Source organism: Chionomys nivalis, chromosome 7, assembly GCF_950005125.1.
Source record: "Chionomys nivalis chromosome 7, mChiNiv1.1, whole genome shotgun sequence".
In the NCBI taxonomy this organism is placed as follows: Eukaryota; Metazoa; Chordata; class Mammalia; order Rodentia; family Cricetidae; genus Chionomys; species Chionomys nivalis.
In genome coordinates this window covers 30021496-30043466 of record NC_080092.1, presented here as the reverse complement: position 1 = coordinate 30043466, position 21971 = coordinate 30021496, and the positions used below count along the sequence as shown (strand labels likewise).

Sequence of the window (21971 nt, the reverse complement as noted above, 5' to 3'; positions counted from 1 at the left end):
CTAATAAAAGTAGGATTTTGGAGCAGAGTAGAGTAGATGTGTGAATCTCTTCAGGAGATGGAAACAACTGCTTCTTTCTTGCCCACTGAACTGTCCAGGACATTGATCCCTCTTTTAGCCATGTTCAGTATATAAAAATGCAAATTTGGCATGTACCTTTAATTTTCTGACTCAATAGTGATTTGGCATTGTGTATATCTAATATCTTAAGGGAACAAGACTTATCTTCACCATGAAGATAATTGTGAACAATTCTTCAGAAACGTGTATTCTATTGCTCACACTCTGATGATGGAACATAGTTCTTCCCTTTGGTGTTAGCTCTCCATGTTAAGGAACCCTTGTCAACAGTCCAGAGCCTAATTAAACATTTGCTCAAATGTTTCTTTTGACCCAGCTTCATTTTTCTACCATCTCGGTTGCATGGCTTTTTCCTCTGGTCCTAACATGATCATCCTATCATTATCTTGAAGTAAAAAATGACTTTGGCCTGATAACCATTGAAATGAAATAATCAATGTGCTATAGTTGTAGCTAGGTCTATAGTGATAGTAAAAGGACCTCTTGTGCTACCTAAGTAGAAGGCTGGAGGTTGGGAGGAAAATCAGATAATCTTCATCTATGATTCAAGAAGATTTTCTGTCCTGCCTCCTGGCCTTACCAACTGCAAGTGATTTGGGGAAGGTCTAGTGTGTAAATAATACTTCAAAGTGGGACTTCATGATGAAGCTCCCACACACCATAGGGTCACCATCCATGATGGGTGGAAATTTTGTGTGCAAGTAGTTTGGAGTCAACAAGTTCTGTAAGCAACCACTCACCCATGCGCCTATAAAATCAACTCACTGAACTCATTGGACTTGGGTGAAATCATTGATTTGATATGTTGCTTGTACCCTATTTTAGTTAAATACGTATTTGTTCACAGCTTCCCAAGAAAAGTCCCACAACTACTTTTTAGCTTACTCACAGGCTTTTATTGATAGTAATAATGTTTATAGTAAATATCATGAAAGCACATCCTTTAATAAATAAGAACAATTGTGCTAACTAATTTTGCTAACAATCATGATTGTCTCCTGGTATATGTGGGATAGAAGTAGTTGAAAAGAACAAAACGGTAGCTTCAGCTGTTTATCATGACATGACATGGGTACAGATATTTAACAGCAACAATAGAAAGCATTGTATATTGTAGTGAGTTGATATATCACAGACCATTCAGGAGAGTTTCTATTGCAATTAAAACACAAATTCTTTCACATTGGTGGTGTTAAGAGTGATTTTGGCAGCACATGAGTAAATCAGGAAGTCTTCTAGGAAGGCTTACTGGTGGTTAATTTTAACGATGTCAGGTTTTATATGCTCAGCTAACTGACTATTTGTAGTCCATATCATAGTCTAGTGACATTTAAGTACTTTAGCAGGCAACTATGTACAGGATTTAACAATAATTATTTCTGTACTGTTTAGTTATTGGGATCTCTTGACTCTAAATACTGATGGAATTTAGATAATCTATTTGATTTATAGCAATGAACTTCTATGAAGTGTTGGTGCCATAACCAAGTTTAAATTTTTATAAAATGATGTCTGATATAGATCATGATCATTAAATAAGTATGGTCTGTTTCATATATTAATGAAATTTACTGGTTATTAATTTTTCAAATACTATGTGGAATAGGTATCATTATTTTTCTCATTTCTTGAGATTGAACTGTGGCAAATATTCTATGCTGGAATGACATCCACAGCCAAAATATGTATTTAATTTTATTTGAAACAATCACATAGGAGATTATACTTAATTTCATTTTAGAATGCTCTGAGCACTGATACCATATAAGACATAGTAAAGATCTACATATGAAATTTCTAACAAAATTGTATTGCTTTTCCTAAGCAAGCAAGTTGTTTCATAAACTTTGCAGAGGTATAGATCCAGAAAGATGAATACAAACTCAAGAAGGTTGGTCAAGTTTACAGTGTAGCTACATAGTGCATTAAGCCAAGGCAGAGGTCTAGCCAATGAGCAACAGTGTGTTCCTCCAGGTTCCTGTTACAACTTATAATGCATAAAGAGTCTGTAGAATAATGAGATACCAAAAAAGATACCTTTGGGTTATTTATTTCCTTTCATCAAAAGGAACAGAAACTAATCTTGAGCTTAGGCAGAGGTATGTTGGCAGGATGAAATCTGCAAAAAGAATATCCATTTTATAGCATTCTCAAATGCTCGTGTATAATTGTGCCGAGTGTGACTGTTTTTCAGTGGCTAGTAGTTTAGCAGCTATCTCACAGAAGTCCTCGGAGTTTAGCAAATGCTTCTTGGTAGTTGCAACCAACAGCTTCATAGATTCTTTGATGTGATATTTCTGAACTGCCCTGTAAGAACTTGCCTTTTTGGGAACTAAGACTCTTCAGGAACCCATCCTTTCTTCTTTTATCTTACTCCATACTTTTGTGGCGTTGTCTTTGTCATTCGGCTCCAGAGTACATTTCTATTTTGTTCAGTGCAGTGGGAAAGAGCAGGGAATTGAAGAAGAGGGGAAGAAAGCCATTCCAGCCAGTACCTTTGTCTTATTTTCATTATTGAAATCATCTTAAGATGTTGAAAAGCCTCAGCGTAGCCTGAGAAGTCTGTAGTACCTAATCGCAATATACATTGCTTCCTTCTGCTTCGTTGGAATGTGCCATCGTGAAAATGCATAACTCAGCCTTCCATATGCAGGGCTTCCTTAAGCTCGTTAAACAGATAGCAGTGCCTGCCCTTGCTGTCTCTATATAGTGTCTTCTACCAGGAGACATCTGCTCTTTTCACCTTCTTGTACTTTTATCCAGCCAACACTCCATGGACCTTGGTCTCATGGAGGCTCTTTCACTGTCTTGCCAGGTGTGTGTTATCCTTTGATTTGTGATGCTACAGGGTCCTTCCTTTCCCAAATGTTTTCTATCTGGTATGCGACTTACCACCACAGTGACAAGTGTTTCAAAGAAACTCATATACATTAGTCAAATTAGGCTTACTGGGCTTCTAAAGATACCTTGAATTAGAGATCAAAAGATCTTCCTTCCCCTAAGGCAAATTGTGAGATTTCTATGGCTTAGTTTTCTGCATTCATAGAAGAATAATATTTTATTTCAACTCCTGAACCATCAGGAAGTTTCACTTGAACTCTAGGGGATTGCCGAAGGTATCCTTTCTCTGCCTGGCTTCGTTTCGGACAAGCTATGCAGCACAGTGCCAGGCTCTGAGTGTGTACCCTGCCTTGCTTTCAATCTCAGTCCTGCTAAAGTGGATACTTTGCTTGATTTCCTTATGTGTGAAATGGAGATTGAACTAGAACTCTGATTATTTGTCACAAAACAAATAATAACATATATTCATAAAGCTTAGGTTTAATTAATGTTGCTGATTTTTGCTATTTCTTTTCACTGGTCTCTATATGACTTTGGTTTTTTTCTTCTCCAGAAATTATAAAGCCCATCTTTCTCCTTTAACTGATTTGTACTGAGTTCTCAAAGAATCTCCAAATAAGTTTTCTAAAATGAAGAAGAGAAGATACTTTTCACTCACTTGCAATGTCTATCCCTCCTTCTTATAACTTGCCTTCTGGAATTCTCTCTGCAGCCATTGTGAGACTGTATGGCACTGAATTGGATATTAGCATCAGCAAAATGAATTTTGGGAAGCACAAACTGTGTTTTGTTCTCATATTTCCTCCTAGAAATTAGCTTTTTCATGTACATAGGCATTTTTTCAAGTAAGTACTTTCTCCCCCATAGCTAAGATAACTTTTCAAATTAATATAATGATTTGTTCCATTCTAAGGGGCAATTATCTATAATGTTTTATATTTAGAGTAATATCCAGTAATTTTCAAATGCTGGAGCTTGTCATAAAATCATTCAAAGATAAGTAATGTTCTTCTGACTACTCCAGAAGACTGACCCAATGGATTTGAATGCTGCTTAAGGGAATTTAATATTCAGGTTGTCATCTTATATAAGTTACAGGGGGTTGTGGGTGTGGGTAGATTTGACTGACCAAGAAAAAAAAATACATTCCGATGAAAAGGAGTTAGAAAATACTCCTACAAGTTGAATACATCTATGCTATTAAAGAAGAAAAATGGAAGGCTGTAACTCTAGAATGCTCCTCGTTCAGTGTGTGCAGCCTGCTCATATCTGAGAAGAAACAAAAGGGTTGAATAATTCACTAATCATAATGTCTTGCTTACTTTTATATTGTGACAAATTGATTGAGCATGATCAAGACAACTTATAACAGACACAGTTTACTGGGGGCTCTTCAGTTTCAGAGGGTTAGTCTATAACCATCCTGGTTGGTAGGGAACATAGCAGCAGCCAGTCAGGCGTTGTGCTGAAGCATTAGCTGGGACCTTATACTTCGATTTCACAAGTATGAGGTAGATGGAGAGAGAGCTAACTGGGAATGGCATGGGCTTTTGAAACCTCAAAGACTATAACCAGTGACATCACTCATCCAATAATACCCTACTTCCCAATCCTTTCTAAACAATTCCACCAATCAGAGACCGAGTTTTCATATATATGAGCCTATGGGGGCCATTTCCATTCAAACCACCACTCTTCCCCGATATGTCTCTGTATTTCTTCTGGGAAAGGATAACTCAACTTTAATCCTGAACAAGCTTTAAGTGACCCTGACTTGTCTAGGAGATATAATCCCCCAACAGCTTTCCTGGTCCCTTGGTTCTTAAAATGTTTCTGTTCCATCTTCCCTGAATAACTTCCTTGCTATTCCCTGAGATTTAGGTATAAGAATCATATTGTAGGTGCTTCCTTTGGGACTGGGCATGCCACAATCACTTGTTCTGTGTATTTGGACTGGTTGTGGTTTTCTGTAAGTTTCATTCTCTTGCGAAAGAGATTTCTTTGATGAGAGCTACACTTATGTATAGGGAAAACAATAGGTGTTTAGAATGCAGTTATGTATTATGTTGATTTAGTAGGATGGCAATAGTGGGTCCTTTAAGATCTGTGATCTCACTATCCCTAGAGAGTTGTCTAAATTTCCAGTAGCAGGCATGATTTATCTCCTGTTGGATGGGCCTTAAGTCCAATTATAGAGTTGTTGGTTATCACCAGGGTATGAATCTACCTAAGCAAAACCTGAAGAAGGGCATTACCAATAGGCATGATAATGCAGAATGGGGACTCTCACTGGGCTCCCCCTAAAAGAACTATAGGTAACTAACTAATGAATGCTGAGATTGCAAGAAATGCTCTTCCCCAGGTGGAAAACCCCTAATTGGTTATCTAATACCAATTGGCAGTCCTGAACTTACATAGATACAAATAACACTAGATAGACTGGGTTGAACTTATACACACACACACTCACACACACACACACGCACGCACGCACGCACGCATGTGCCATAATTTCAAGAGGGAGCAAGGAGGAGGTTGGAAAAAGGGAAGTAAGGAAACAGAATTAAAAACTAAAAAATCTTTTAAAAGGACTTAAAAAAAATCAACTACCATTTCTCCTTACCCTAATGTGTTTTTATTTCCTTTGTGTGTGTGTGTGTGTGTGTGTCTTTGGGAGGTGTTGGGTTGATCAATTAAAGTTGGCTACAGGTGATGGGTTTGGTAAGTTTTCTATGGAAGGTAAAATGAGTTGAGGGATTTGTTCATTTGTTTTTATTTTTGTAAACTATTTTTTGCTCTTGCAAATTTTTCCAGCTTGGAACTTTCAGTAAGTGAGATGTAAAATTAAGACAGACATTTTTGGAATTTTACCAAATGGTTCATGTGAGTTCATGAGCATCACTTGGTGCCAGATGGCTAAGAACAATTATCAAGCATTTCCTTAGACTCTCTGTTTTCAGAAAACTTTATGATAAGACACTAATTTAGCTTCACAATTGCCTGGGAAGAAGAGTGAAGGGAAAATAATCGCCAGCACATTTATGTAATTCACAGGACTTGAGGACTCTTCATAAATATTAAAACACCACTTAGCTGGCATTAAGACCAGGAGGCATGAGATTTGAGGAAGGCTTCTAACCAGCAAACCTGTAGTGCTGACACAATTGAGATAAATTCAACATCCTCCATATTGAGGTATGGAAAACTTCTATTGCGGTTTTGTTTGAGAACTGAGAATTGGAGATCTAGAATTGGCATGTATGTTGCCTGGATTTGGACAACTATATCTGGAGGGTATGACAACCTTTCTGCAGTTTAGGTACCTGAAGCCAGATGAATGGGTGTGTGCCTGTTATTTAGCTACTGAAGTCCTCTGAACAAGAGCCTGAATGCTCAAATGACTTCCTGTCCATCATTGTTCTCCTCATTGATGAGATTTGTTGCTTTCATTCCTTAGCCAGGCCTTATGTGGCTGGTTATGTATGTCTTTGTTGTTTTATAAACTTTCTGTAATCTACCTCTTGATAGGGCTAAATATGTTTCCAAATCTAATTTAATCTTTTTTGGTTTCTAATGTGATTTCAATGAAGGCTTATTTCCAGTGCAATGGTTTTTGCAATTATAGTGGAGGCTCAGCTTATGTGCATCTAATTTATGCAAATTCAACTGTACGTGCATAGCAAATAAAGACAGAACCATTTAAACGATGTAGAAGATTCTGTCCCCTATTCTGCACCATGAGCACGTGCCCCAGAGTAAAAAGCAAAGATTCCATCTTCCTTGGCTCTTTCTCCCCTCCTCCCCTCCATCCTTTATGCTTTTGTAAGGAAAGGACTTTGAGTGAATTTTTGTTATTTACAAATACCTATTTATTTACAAATACTATCACCTCCATGCATCTGTCTTTACTTCACTTGTTGAACTAAATAGAATTCTCTGATAGAAAAGTGGAGGGGAGATGTTTTACCTTGGGTTAGTATATTCACCTAACAAGTATTTAATGATAACAGATTATGTCCAGGCACTATTTTGAGTATATGGAATACAATAGAAAAAGTCTTGGATGTTGAAGATGTTACAGCATGGAGACTTTTGACATGGGGGATATCAGTTTCAGCATACTGTGTCCAAAGACATTTTCTAGAGTAGTGATCCTCAACTTTCATTATGCTACAACCCTTTAATACAGTTTCTCAGGTTGTGATCACCCCAACCATAAAATAATTTTCATTGATATTTCATAATCATAATTTTGTTACTGCTGTGAATCATAATGTAAATATATGCATTTTCTGATGGTCTTGAAAAAATGTTTTAGTATTACTAAAAATTCCTGACAGCTGTTTCTCTTCCATTCTTCCATACCCCCATCTCCTCTCTCCCCCAAATCCACTTCTCCTCCCTTCAGAAAAAAAGCAGGCCTCCTAGGAATATCCACCCAATATGGCATAGCAAGAACAGTAAGACTAGGTACAAACCCTCATATCAAGGCTGGACTTGGCAATGCAGTAGGAGAAAAGGGGTCCAAAGGGCAGACAAGAGTCAGTGACACCTCTACTCCCACTATTTGAGGTTCTACAAAAACACCAAGATAATAACTATAACTATAACTATATATATATGCATATACATGCATGTATGCAGAGGACCTAGTGTAGAACCATGCAGGCTCTGTTATTGTGGTTCAGTTTCTGTGAGCCCCTGTGAGTCCTACGTAATTGAAGTCTGTGGGGCTTTATTCTTCTCGTGTCCTCAAATCCTCTGGCACCTCCTTCTTCCACAGAATTCCTAGAGCTACAAGGGGAGAAACCATACAGAGAACTCTAATTTGGGCAGTTTCTCCTCCTAATGTTTGGTTGTGGGTCCTTGCATCTGCTTCCATCAGCTGCCTGCTGTAGCCCCTTTGATGACAATTTGGCTAGGGTCCAAACTATGCATATATAAAGGTCTCTTGGCTATCCAGCCTCTGATTCCTGGTCTTCCAGGCAGTGTGAGGAATGGCTTTCTCTTGTGGTGTGGGCCCCAAATTAGACCCATCATTGGTTAGCCACTCCTACATGTTCTGTGCCTCCATTACCACAGGACATCTTGCAGGCAGAATAAATTATAGGTTGAAGGTTTGTGACTTGGTTGGTGTTCCAGTCCCACCTCTGGAAGTTTTGCCCGGTCCAGAGGATGGCTGGTTCGGGCTTGGAATCTTCTCTAGCTAGGAGTCCTTACTAGGGTCACCTGCATAGCATCCTAAGAGTTTCTACTGGACTAGGTTTCCACATTACCCACCCCCAAATGCCCTCCATTTCCTGTATCTCTAAGTATTCTTTCCCTTGATCTTCTCCCACCCCTGCACCTGATCCTGCTGTTCCCATACCCACCCCAATCCCACACCACTCCTCCCTCCCCACATCCCCCACAAAAATCTGTTCTATTTCCCCTTCCTAGGGAGATTCATATGTCAGTCTTGGAGTCCGCCTTGTTACTTAGCTTTTCTGGATCTGTGGATTGTAGCATGGTTATGACTGAACTTAACAGCTAATATCCACTTACATACCACATTTGTCTTTCTGAGTCTGGGTCACCTCACTTAGGGTGATTTTTTTCTAGTTCTATTCCTTTGCATGAAAATTTCATGATGTCATGTTTTTAATCGGTTGAGTAATACTCCATTGTGTAAATGTATCACATTTTCTTTATCCATTGTTTGGTTGAGGGGAATCTAGATTGTTTTCAGTTTCTGGCTATTATGAATAAAATTGCAATGAACATGGTTAAGTAGGTGTCCTGGTGGTAGGATGGAGTGTCCTTTTGGTATATGCCCAAGGGTGGTATAGCTGATCTCGAGGTATATCGATTTCCAGTTTTGTAAGGAACTGCCATATTGATTTTCATAGTGGCTGTATTGCTTTGCTCTCCCACCTGCAATGGAAGAGTGTTTCCCTTTCTCTACATCTTTGCTATCATGAGATGTCATGTGTATTGATCTGGCAATCCCTGTGAAAGAGTCACAGGCCCCAGCCCCCAGACTGAGAGCCACTGTTCTAGGGTGATATTGTGTGTAGCTGCCACTTAGGTGCTAGCTTTTAAAGTTAAACACTATATGTATTCTGCAATTATCCTGGCATATACAAAAAAATTCTAAAGAAATACCATGTCTCTCAATCTATTGAAGTATAAAAGCAATGGATCCCAAAGAAATGGGGATTTCCCCAGACTCTCAGACAGAGAAGAATCCCCATCCAGAGGGAGAGTTTGTCTTCTAGAAAGAGATTTTACAAAGCTCTAACAATTTGTCAGACCACCTTATAGGCTGACGCTGACTCTCAGACAGTGAAGGGTCAGTGGTGGGAAGGATCATGCCTTGACCAGGACTGTTTAGATGCACATATCCCTAATCTTTGTGAACTTTAGCCTTACTTCATGACTCCAAAGAGAGATATGGATAATAGTCATTTGATTTCTTTATCCCACTTCCCAATGTGGCTACATTGAATAAATTTCCTTTTTCTACTTCCCACTGTTAACTTGGCTCTTTTAAATGATTTATTGAGGATGGGTAACTAAACCTGGACTGAGTCACAGATTGTGATTCTCAAGTTTGATAGCACAGTCCTTTGGGAGACTAAAAATGTCTGCCTGAAGAGAGATTACACTTACCATATGACAGCACTCATATTCCTTGGCATTTACTTAAGTAAATGGAAAATTTGTGTTCATACACCAACCTACTTGTGAATATTTATAATAACTGTCCTAATAATTGCCCCAAACTTGAAACAGCCAACATGTTCTTTATGAGACAGATAAATAAGCTGCCACACATCTATGTGATTGAGTACCATTCAGTGCTAAAAGAAAATGAGCTATCAAGCTACTCATTAAGGAAATTTAACTGCATTTTGCTAAATGAAAAAAAGTAAAATAGGAAAATCTGCAACAACTGTATACTATGAAGTTACTCAGACATAATGCAACTGTCCTGCCGGAGGTAAAGACATGCTAAAGAAACACTTTTGTCTCTCACTTTGGCTATCAAGCGATTAAAAAGCTAGACCCCAAATCTGGAATTCCCCAAGGAATCTCATGCTAGCTGGCTTATCAAGAACTGGCAATTAAACTTGACTTGTTGGTACACAAACAGTGACCCTAAATCAAGTATCAAACTTTCTGAGAAAGAAAGGAGGATACTATAGGCATAGGGAAGTGATTAGCAATTAGGAGAGATCTGGAAGGAGGAGTGGGTCACTTTCATGGCCAATAAACTATTGGGTAAGACACTGTAGTGGAGGGTAGAGTTACTCTGCACACTTCGGGGCTCTGGCGTGTAACTATGGGGAACAAGATCCACTTCAACTCTGAGCTCTAGTTGATCATGTGATTTTTAATGACTTATTGACTGTAACAGTTGTCTTTCTGGTTTGTGTATTGTTGGTGGAACACACTGTGTTTGGGAGCAGCACAGTGGTTTATGGAAACTCTTTTATGTGAAGGTCAACTTTACCGTGAACCTAAAGTGGGGAGTATGTATACTCATATGCATTGGCCTGTCTTCCATGATTAGCAATCCCTCTCTCCAAGCCACAACCCCTCCCTCATCTATGTTTATTGTAGGCATTTTTTTTTTTATTTAAGGGATATTACGGTCTTGACAGGATCACGGAAATATTTGGTAAGATGCTTTGCTGTATACAGAGTGTGATTGTGGAGATGGCACCTGAACCTTTGTCGTCTATCTGACCCCAACCATCCCTGTGACTTTTGATAAGCCATTTTATTTCCATCTGCAAAATAATAGGATTCAACCAGCTGATCCCTGTGGTTTCCTGCCATTTTTTTCTTAAAAAATTTTTAGCTGGATGATTAAGAATTTTTCATAATCATTGAACTGTATTAGAATACAATCCCTTCACTGTGATGAACTGCAAGTTATGTTTTTGTTCCTTGAGAAATAAAAATGTTTTAAAATGTACAGTCTGTCCAGTATTCTTGTGGGCTTCCCTATGGGGTACATTCTGAGACTCTGCTATAGAACTCTTTGTAAATGGTTGCAGAAGGATTTCTTACACTTATGATTGAAATGATATGTGGGAATTCAGGGTCCCCTCTTGGGTTCTTAGTCTCATTAATAAAGTAATTTAAGAATGGGTTCAAACAGAAGCTCAAGGGCAATTTTATTAGAGTTTAAAAGAAAATCCCTGAAGGTGACAAGCTGCAAATCTCACCAACTGCAAGGATGGAGAGAATGAAAGAAAATAAAGTCACATCATGTTAGAATGTATGCACATGAGACCATGGCGGACTATCAGTAAAATGCTGGGGAAGGGAAACTAGAGAAAGGTAAGGAAGCACAAAACGTTGGCGAGACCCTAAGTGTTAAGGAAAGCTTAGAAAAGAGATAAAAAGAAGACAGAGATGCTAAAGACTTATGAAGCCTCAAGGCTGTGGTGCAGTGAGCTATTGCACTAAGAGTGGGGGTTCTGGGAAGAAAAAATACAGTATTATGTTAAAGGATTTATTTCTTCTACACATTCCTTTATCAGGACTCACTCATGGTGAGCCTGTTTTCCTAGAGGTGGTCCTTGGCTAAGGAGTTGACTTGGCCTAACTGAAATGTCAGGGCTCCACCAAGCCTGCTATTTAGTCTCTTGACAAAAAAAGTTTTACTTAATGGTCCTTTATTGCTGCTGTAGCAAAATTAAAGATTCTTTGCAATGAGTTTGTGGTGCTTTGCTTCTTGGGTTTATATCAGAGAGAAGAATCAATGGAAACTATCAGGTAATAGAACTTTCTTCCGATTCCCTTTTAATCTCTGGTTAATCTAAAAGTTCTGTGCCTATGTATATGCCTGTGTGAGTGTATTCATGTATGAGGACATGAACATATATTTATGGCTGTACATGTGTCTACAATACATATAAAGATTAGAAGTCAGCAATAGGTATTTTTCCTCACTGTACTTGGAGCACACTGTTCTATCTAGATGGCTGACTATTGAACTCCAGAGAGTTGCCTGTCTCTCTCCCACACACAGTCCAAGCACTGGGGTTAGAGACACATGCCTTTGCACTCAGCATTTTATGTGAAGGCTAGTGATTCGAACTTAGGTCCTCATGCTTGTGATGCAGACACTTTACTGGCAGAAGCATTTCCACAGCCCATAATGCTATCAATTTGCTATTATTTTTAAGTAGCATGCCATGTTGTTTTGTTCTTATTCCCTCCCTTCTCTCCTATTCCCCCATTCTTCTCCTCCCTTCTTGTCAACCACTCCATCTCCTTAAACAGTTCTCTCTTCTGTTTTTGGGTCACATGACTCCATTGTCCTTTATTTTTCTCAAAACAATGCGTCTAAAAATTAGAATCCAGCCTATGGCACACTCTTGTCCAAGGACACCTGGTATACATAATGGATTCCAGGATACTAGCACTTGGAAAGCAGAAACCTATTTAAAAGTTTTACAGGAAGAATAAAGAAAAAAGAAAAAATGATGTAAGGAATAAATGTCTGCCAGCAACCCTACTTTTGTGCCAATCCTGCGATTTTGTAATATTTATCTCAACTGTTTAAAGAGTAAAATAACACCAGAATTTATAGTATCATATGGAACAATTTATAAAATAATATTTTGCTTATCTCTGCTTGCAAATATGTTAACATTTATTAGTAAAAAAAATGGAAAATTTTAAAAGATTGAAACTATCATGTCACTCCAGCCAGAGAGAGATGCTACCACTCTTCTTGTAAGCTTCCTGTATCCTGCAGGTTCTATAGACACATCTACCTAGCAAATGCTGCTCTCCATTATTGTATAAAAATTAAAACCTATGAGAGAGGAAATGTGGTACCTGATGCAAAAGTCAGTCATTGTGAGCCATCTGTGTGCATCAGCTGGCCCTGTAGGGGCCAAATTTCCACTCAAAGCATCTCTCCCTCCTCAAGTATTTCATCGTTTTTCTTTAAATCATGAACTCCTTTTTGTAAATATATCAATTAAATTTTTATCACACAATATTAGTAATTATCTAATAGCAAGTATCTAATCACTTTTCAAATTATGGGATACTTTTTTCTTATGTGTTGGTTGTAAATCAAGACCCAGATAAGGTTTGTCCATTAAAATTTACTCTGGTGGCTCAGTGGGTAAAAGTGGGTAAGCAAGCATGACAATCTGAGTTCAAATCCTTAAAATCCACGTCAAAGCTGGATGTGGTAGCTCTCTGGCTTCCTGTGGGAAATGGGTCAAAGAGACAGGAGAAACCCGAAAGCTTATAGACCATCTAGCATGGCATGTGCAGCAGAAAAACAAAACAAAAAAGGAAAAATCTTGTCTCAAACAAGGTGGAGGGTGAGGAAGACCTCAGATTGTCTTCTGAAATGTCATATATACCTGCATTCACACGCAAGAATTTGTGTGCAAGTACCACCCCCCTACACACACACAATCACTAATTGGTGTTAAGGTCCAGCAAATCCTTTATATCACAAGTTTCTCATCATTGTTCATTATTTCCCATGTAACTTATTATAGAAGGCAGTGAGCTTGTTTCTGCTACAGAGAGCCCTTCAGGCTGATGTAAGTTATTCCATTGCTGTGGCTTTATACATAGTGTGTTTCTTATGACCAGGACTTCTAGTAAACTGAGATTTATTGCAGGTAGCTTAATTGGATTCAGGTTGTTTGCCTTCCACTAGACAGTGGTATGGAAGCCTGTCTTTGCAAGCAATGAAACCTTTCTTGGCTCTTGTGCTGGCCTCACAGAACTAGGGTCCTGGAAATTTATCGTCCTGAAAGCCACCCTAAGCCAGTAGCTTTGGGCTTCATATGACTTCAAAGAATGAAATTCACAGACAACAAAACACGAATTTTAGAAAGAAGTATTTTATTACATGGAGTTATGAGAAAGAAAGGAAAGGCAGAACCTCTGTACAACAGAAGGAGTCTTTGGGAATAGAATACAACTGAGCCCCAATGCCTAAAAACTAACTAAGATCTAGGGAATAGGAAAAGGGGAAGACCTACCCTCCCTTCCCATGGGTAGGTCTAGTTCTTATTCCAGGTATCCAGATGCCTGCCAGTTTCTGCCATGTCCTCTAAATTGCTTTCTGGAAAGGGGTACTCTTTAGGGGAAAAGAGATAGTGGGAAACCATCCCCCCTTTCTGGCATCTCCAATCTTTTGACATAGTGGAACTAAAGTCATTTTCAGATTGGACACTTCTGGAGTCCTGTGCCTCCAGCAAGGCCATTCTCTGATTTTTGCCAGGGGAGAGAAAGAGTGGTCACTTTTCTTTGGAACCTTTTCACCCTAATATGCCAGGTTCATCACTGGCTTCATGGGTAGGGTTTTCAATGGCGTCAGAAGCACTCTGCCATTCATCTTTGTTTAGTGATGTTAACGTACATTGATAATTATTACTGAAATCTATTATATTAATGGTTACAAAGTATTGCAACTCAAATTTTATGTGCATGTATCTTCTGACAAGCACTGCTGAACTCATAGGCCATTTTCATTTCTTTTTCTAGAAGCTCCCTGTCTGCATCCCCCAGTTTATGTTTCTGAACACCTATGAGGGATTTTTTTTCCACCTTTAGATAAGGCATGTATGTGAGGAATATAAACAATTTGCTGTTATGAAAAGAAAAAGATTAGGCTGTAAGTCGTGTAGGGGGTGTACATAACAAATTGGTGAGGTGTGTTTACAACTTATACAGCGACGGATGCTGAGCTCAGTAGGAAAGCTTATATCACAGGGACTGAAGCACAGACCGGTGGTACATAAGAGTCCCGAGTTCAGACTCACTCTCCACCCTGCTGTACAAACTACTTTACCACTGAGTCCTGATCTCTCTGCACTACCTTGATGTTTTGGACATACTGTATGAGAAAATACAAGCTCAACAACTTGTAGCCTCAGAGACTTGTTGACCACATAGAACTACAGTACTTTATGCGATGTTAGACATAGCTTGATGTTAGACAGTAATTTTACCCTTCTCTTTAGATTCCACTTTTACTCTACCCTTCCATGTGGCAGCTCATTTCCTGCAGGCCTGCCTTCCTGTTTGCTATGACTCAGCAAGGAAATGGAGTAGCATTGTTCAGACATCAGTCAGTGAGGTCTGTGTGCCTCAGTCTTTAGTTTATGTCTGTTCACCAATAGGAACTGTCATAGTTGATGGTAGTACGTACTGATTTTTCTCATGCAAATAAGTACAAACCAGAATGTACCGTTCAAGTGCTTCAGGTATTTGGTAGTTCAATAACAAACACATACCCCATATACTACGGTGTTTTGGGCTTTTGTTTTGATGTGTGTGTGTATGTGTGTGTTTGTGTGTGTGTGTGTGTTTGCATATCTGTCTCTCTGTGTGATTTTGGTGTTGGGGACAGAACCCAGGATCTTCCAATCTAGTCTACTACTGAGCCGTTTCCTAATCTTTATAATTTATGCACCCTAAAATTTCTGTTTAAGAATTAAAATGTTATTTATGCCCAGACAGTACCACCATGTTTATTGAAAGCCTTGCAGAAAGATTCTCTTTAGGTTTAATAAACTACTGTCTAACTTTTCAGGACTTGTATATCCTATTGTAGCCTCATGTTCTATATTAATAATGGTCCTGTTTACTTCCTTTGGGTAGAAAATAAACTGGACTTACCTTGTAAGAGCTTAATGATTGCAGCAACCAATCCTGACCACCGCTTAACAGTGTTAGGAAGAAGCATTTGCATTCTTTACTCCTTGCTAGATGTGGTTTTCTTTGTCTTTTGTTTGAAAAAGAATCTTACTATGTATTTCAGCTTACCCTGTAGCTTGAACTTGAGTTGCTCCTGCGTCAGCCTCCTGTAAAGGACTAAGACTGTACTTGGCTTCACTATTTTATTTACAAATTGATTTTCACCAAGAGCCATTTAAGGTGATGTCTAAGATTTCTGTGTTGCAGATGAATCATTGTACATAAATATCATGACGAAGGACACAGTCAGTGAGCAACTGAGCTTTCATTGCATGCTCAGGCAGAGGCTTCTGTGTCCTACTTTTCCTCATCTGACTTCTCTGGACACCTGCCTCTTTAGAATGTGTGTCGTGGTACCTTTGGATCCATGACTTGATACTTGTGTGTGTGTTCTCTTCACAAGGGATAATTTCTTGAGGCAATCCAGCCTTAAGAGGTGTGGTTTACACTGTTCTCAGAGCAGCCACTAATTGATACCTCTTGAGGAAGGACATGTTCTCTGATGTATGCAAGGCTTACACCAGGCAAGATGCCACTTTCTTCTATGATTGTCTTCCACCCTGCAAAATAGGGCAATTGAGAAGTTTAGTTTTTTTTCTCTTGACATTAATGATTTTGTCAATATCTTCAGTGTATACTTCTCAGTTCATTTTACCATGTGATGAGATTAACCCCTTTTCAGTTTCCATGGATTTTAGAGAAACTTAGTTCTGAAACTTAGAACTATTTTACTTTACTATGAGATATCTTGTATGCTTTTGTAATGGTGAATGCTTTTTACTTTTATACAGAAACTCAGAAAAGCATGCGTTGGGTGAGGTCTGGTGAGCAAACTAGTGAAATAAATAAATTGCTAAAGAGATCACTAAGTTACCTGGTCTGATCACATAGACCTCTAATCCTATAATTCTAGCTACTTGGAGACAGCGGCAGGAGGATGGCAAGTTCTTGACGTTTGTAGGTAACAGAGGGAATTCAAAGCTAGCCTGCGCAACTTAGTAAGAATTTGTTTTCAGTTAAGGAGAGAGAAGGTGAAGAGAGATGAGGAACAAGAGGAGGGAAGGAAATAACAACAAAGAAAGGACACATGAAATTACCTCTATATCAAGAAGGACTTGAGATGTTTAATTCCACACATACTTTATGACCACATAGGAAAATCAACAGTCTCGGGGAAAGTTTGTCACATTTTAGCACATCTGGGCAGAAGTTAGGCTATTATAAAGCTTGAAGAATAGCATTAGGAGTAAAGGATTCACAGTGTCATGAGGAAGTCTTCAGTGGTTCCTGTTGTGTTCTCAGCCCTTAATCAAATGCACAGCAAACAGTATGTGTCCAGTGGACACATGTTGAGTAAGTTCACCTCTAACCCCGCCCTTACCTGATGGAGGATGGATTGCCATTTACCTTTCCTCTTAAATATCTTAACTATTTCTTAGTTCAGATGTTACTAAGATAAAAAAAAAGGTAATATATTTTTATGTTGTATCTACTGTTATATAAACTATTCCTAATAGAACTTGGGAGCAAGGAAAACAAAGATGGGTTTGATAGACTTAAGACTGAGATTCCCAAACCAGTCTACACATTTTTTAGTAGCTCCATATGTATCATTATTCTGAATTACAGCATTGTTTGTCTTTCTGAAGTTGTCCCTTGGCTTTGAGATGAAGGAATAATTGAAGCTGTGACAAGTTGATTATCATCTTCCTACAAAACCATGGCCAAGATCACCCCTAAATTACTGCGTATCAGCCAGAGGACATGAAATGAAGAGGAAAAGTTGACTCCCTTTATCTAGTTCTGCTGACTGCCCCTAATACGAGGACAGTCAGGATAAACACCGCATATCTGGAAGCGGTGCAGAGAAAGTTGCCTAAAGTCATAGTGAACCACAGAAGTAGTCCCATTCCACAGAAGATGGAAAAGATCTACACAAGGGAGGGAAAAGAAATGGAAGTATGTGAGGTTATAAAATGTCATGTGGAATATATGATTGTTGTGGGTAAAAGAAACAAAACCCCTTGAGGACATCCATCATCTCAATAAAGAATGACTTACCTCTGTGGTCACTTCCTTATCATAAACATCATAAAGGATTCATTTTACAGAAGAAAATATGTATTAGAAAAATCTATATGTCTTGATACTTACAGAATCTAAAGAATTTCACAGAAGTAGATGAAGCTGTTAGTAGTGTGGTCATCCAAAAGTTTTTCAGAGCTTTCTCACCTTTTGACACTGAGATATGACGCCATTTGCTAGTGTGGCTGGCTGCATTCATAGCTAGGATTTTTTTTAAGCATTGCACTCTGTATCTTAGCTTATCATAGACTTCTAAAAACAAAGGAATCTTATATAAGATCAGGATGATAATCATTTTTGCAGTTGCAAATGTTAGGGAACATGTGGTTTAGCCCAGTGAGAAAAGAGACTCCCAAGGAGAAGACACCACAACAAACATGAAGAAAACGAATGAGCAAATTGGATTCAGATCCCAAGTCCTTTGAACTCCAGCCCTATACTTTCTGTATCAGTTCCCTTTCACTCGTGCAGCCCCGAACTCATTTTTCTCACATCCCCTCTAAGAAGGTAGAGACTGAGACTGCAGGGCAGGATAAAAATGATGGCATGGGAGGAAGGCAGAGAAAATGAAAAAGACTAAATAAAGTTCATAGCAGGAGCAGGGGCGTCCATGTATATGTAACATAAGCTCCTTCATTTCTAAGAAGTTGGTACTTAGAATTTTCATTTACACCATCCATAGATATTTATAGAAAAGATCTGTGTCACATGACAGGCAACTTAAAGTCATTTTCTCAGCTTAACACTGGAAGTCATTATGTTCTTATGGTCACATAATTTTCAGGATTTCTGGAGGTATTGCTTAGAGTTCAAGTCAGTTACAGATACTGGCTGAACAGCCTTGAGAAGGGCTGTTAATATACTCACACAAAGACTGAGTACCAACTGCATGCCTGAGGTATGTTGCAGTATACATGCTGGGTTCTAGTATATGTGGTAAATACTACAAGGAACCAGTGGTCCTTATGCATAGAGCCTCTGTTTTGTTATGGGCAGCCAAGTTGTAAGTGACTAAATGTTTAATATAACACAAAGACTTCCCTGGGTTTAACCAGAAAGAGGAATGAGAGATGTGGTAAGAGTTGACGATTTTATATGAGGTATTTATAAGAGACGCACAGGAGAGGTAACAACAAGGCAAAGCTGCAAATTCCTGAGGCAAAAGAGTGAAGAAAGTTAATAAGCAATGTTAGTGTTACGTTGAAAAGGTTCAGAAGCATTCAGAGGCACGCTGGAAGACTGCATGCCTGTGTGAAGAAATCATGAGGAGAAGAATAGGCTGCCTGGACAGGACTGACTGCTGCATTGGTCCTGATCATTTTGGACATTAAAAACTTGGAATGGCAATGGATGGATTTGAGAACAGAAGTGTCGTTCTTTTACTTGGACTCTTGATGGGAGTGGTAGCCTTTGTCTGATGCACCATGATGCTGTACACCAGGATGCTAGCAGAGAAGATGGTAGGACAAAGTCAGCGAATATATCTTTTCTGAAGAAAGGACCACTAGAATTTTTCTCATGGAATATAGAATATTATATTTATCTAAGAGCAATAGAGACAGAGACAGAAATGGAGATACATAGACAATGTGAGAGACAGAGAAACAGAGAGACACAAAGATAGAAAAATGGAGAAATTCAGATAGAAAGTTGAGGGGAGAAGAAGAAAGGAGAAAAGTAATTACCATTGACTAAGAATGAATAAATGAGGGGACACACCAGCTCTACTTATTTTAGGAGGGAATTGCTGGTGGCTATAGATGCATAACCTATGTTTGCTCCATTTAATAGGATATGTCTACTAGCATTCTAGGTAGAGTTATTGGATAATTGATCAACAAGGAAATTTGAACTTGAGGAGAAAATTTAGGACTGGAGACAAATCTCAGGTCTTAGAATGTGACAACTCAAGTCAAGGAACTAGAAGAGGGACCCAGTGAGAAAGTACATAGAAAAGAGACTCTGGACTGGGTAGCAAAGTGTCTTTATATTAGAAACAAGGAAGCTGAAATGATGTACTGAGGTACCCACGATGAAATGGCCAGTGGTGGTAACAGGTAGCTTCGGTATCTTAGATACAAAAGAGGAGAGTGCATAGAGATCAGGAATAAATACATACTCTTTACCAAAGAGGCATTGATTCATTCATGTTTCCATTCATTCATTCCAAACCAACACCATGAATGACTCATCATAGCAGAATCACTTCTCTCCAACCCTAGTTTTCCCTCTAAAAATAAATGAGCAAATGGATATTGTTGTGTCCAAGAAAAGTCTTTTCTGGTTTACTACTATAATTACTTGTTGTTGGTAGTAGTGGTGATGTCAGTGGTAACTGTGGTGCCGGTACTGGTGCTGCTTGTGGTGATAGTGGTGGGAGTGGTCATAATAGTGGGAAAACTCATGGTGCTGGTGAAGGTGGTAGCGGTTATGGTGATGGTGCCTATGGAGTGGTATGCCTGTGCATTTGTGTTTGGGATGGTTTTTTTAATCACTCAATGCTGAACTCTTAATTGCTGTTTATGTGACTTATGTGTAGCTCCTAGAACAACAGGTCTTGGATTTTGTGTAACTCTGTTGATTTCCGTTTTGAGTTTGCAAATCTTTCTCTTCTGATTTTGTAGACTTAGAAGAACCCTCCATCCTTAGGAACTTGGGGACAGCTGCTCTGGAAACGGTGTGGAAGTTAAGAAGACTGTCGCTGTGGTGGGGACCTGAGAACACTACTTCAATCCCAATGTTGCCCTGACATTTGTATCTAAGATTCAAGAAGATTGAGATTAAAAAGGTATGGATATGCATTTTAACTTCTTAATTTTTAACGTAAATATGGTACATTTAAAAGGTCTTATTGCCTTATCCCCAACTGCCATTGCTTTTCTCTGTGTCTTTTGCCTTTTAAGGAATTTCTTTTCTTTCACTATAAGTTTAATGTGTTGAGATAGACATGGTACAATGGGAGAAACTGGTTGAAAGCTACACCGTTCTAACAAGGATCAGATGGACAGAGGGCAGTATGACAAAGAGAACTGGGCAGGTCTCCAACAGAAAGAAAAGAAAAATTGTTGTAAATGCCATAAAAGATGTAGATAGGAAGATGAGTAACTAGATTGTTCTGTGTCATACAAGCTTTTATTCTTATTTTTTGTTACTATGGAAGGCTATTGATAGAGTTTTCTGCTTTCTTAAGAGCAGCACTGTATTTCTCTTGGATATATGCCTATGCTGGGGAAGACTCTAAGTTTGAGTCAAAGGAATCACATGGCTTTAAAAATGATAAATATCATGCTTAAAGTAATTAAAGAGCAATCAGCAACAGGTGCATGTGCATATGCTTTTATGTAAACATATTTACTATACAAATAATTTGTTGGATGCATCTAATTACTTTCCATATATATATATATATATGTATATATATATATATATATATATATATATATATATGTTTATGTTTCTACATATGGAAGAGGTCAAGGAAGGATAGACAGAGAAAGAATGACGGGAATGATCATTTATAAGAATTTATGGTAAATTAGATGTTGTGTTCTGACATTTGCAAGAATTTCTCTATATCTCACGACAACCATGTAGGATACTTTTGTTCCCAGAATGTTTCCTATGGATGAGGCGTTCAGGGACCAGACTCTATTCTAGCCTTATTAAAATTGCAGTTTCTGTGTTCATTTCTATAGATCAGTGGAAACACATCTGTACCTGTGGAAACGGTTTTAGAGGAGCACACAGCATATCTAGGGGACATTGTAAAATGTCTTAGGAAAGCCTATTGGTAGCTTAATCACTGTCCTTTGAGTCTCAGAAAAAAGAGGGTAGGGATACAAAACAAAATAAGAACCAGCAACAATATCTTATAATGCAGAGGGTTATGGGGGATAGGAGTACAAGGCGGGTTAGATGAGGGGTTGGGCCCCTTCTTGTAGCACCATGAGACTCACTTAGGCCATGTATTCAGGAGAGATGAAGGAGTTGACCTGGTAAGAGTCAAACTTGCTACAACCACAGGCCTTCTATCACCTGTGTTTCTCCCTGTTGGAATAAGTGTGGTGCTTGCTTTCAGCTTGTGAGTGAGTTGTCCTTTGAAAACGAGGCACAGTTTTTTGCTACCCGCTGTTTCCTGACGCTGGCAAAGTCATATGAGGTCTCTGATAGTCACATGACTCATATACCTCTAAAAACCACAATACCTCTGAGAGCCCAGGGAGTGACGG

At 38.7% G+C, this 21971-nt stretch overlaps 1 protein-coding gene across 2 annotated transcripts in view; it reads left to right on the top strand.

Moving 5' to 3' along the window:
• The window catches only part of Sgcd (sarcoglycan delta), a 919076-nt gene that overhangs the window by 355861 nt on the left and 541244 nt on the right, over positions 1-21971 (top strand). For both annotated transcript variants that reach the window (XM_057774534.1, XM_057774535.1), the window contains exon 2: positions 20367-20530. The gene's annotated coding sequence lies outside the window, so the exon portion shown is untranslated. The remainder of the gene's footprint in view (positions 1-20366; positions 20531-21971) is intronic.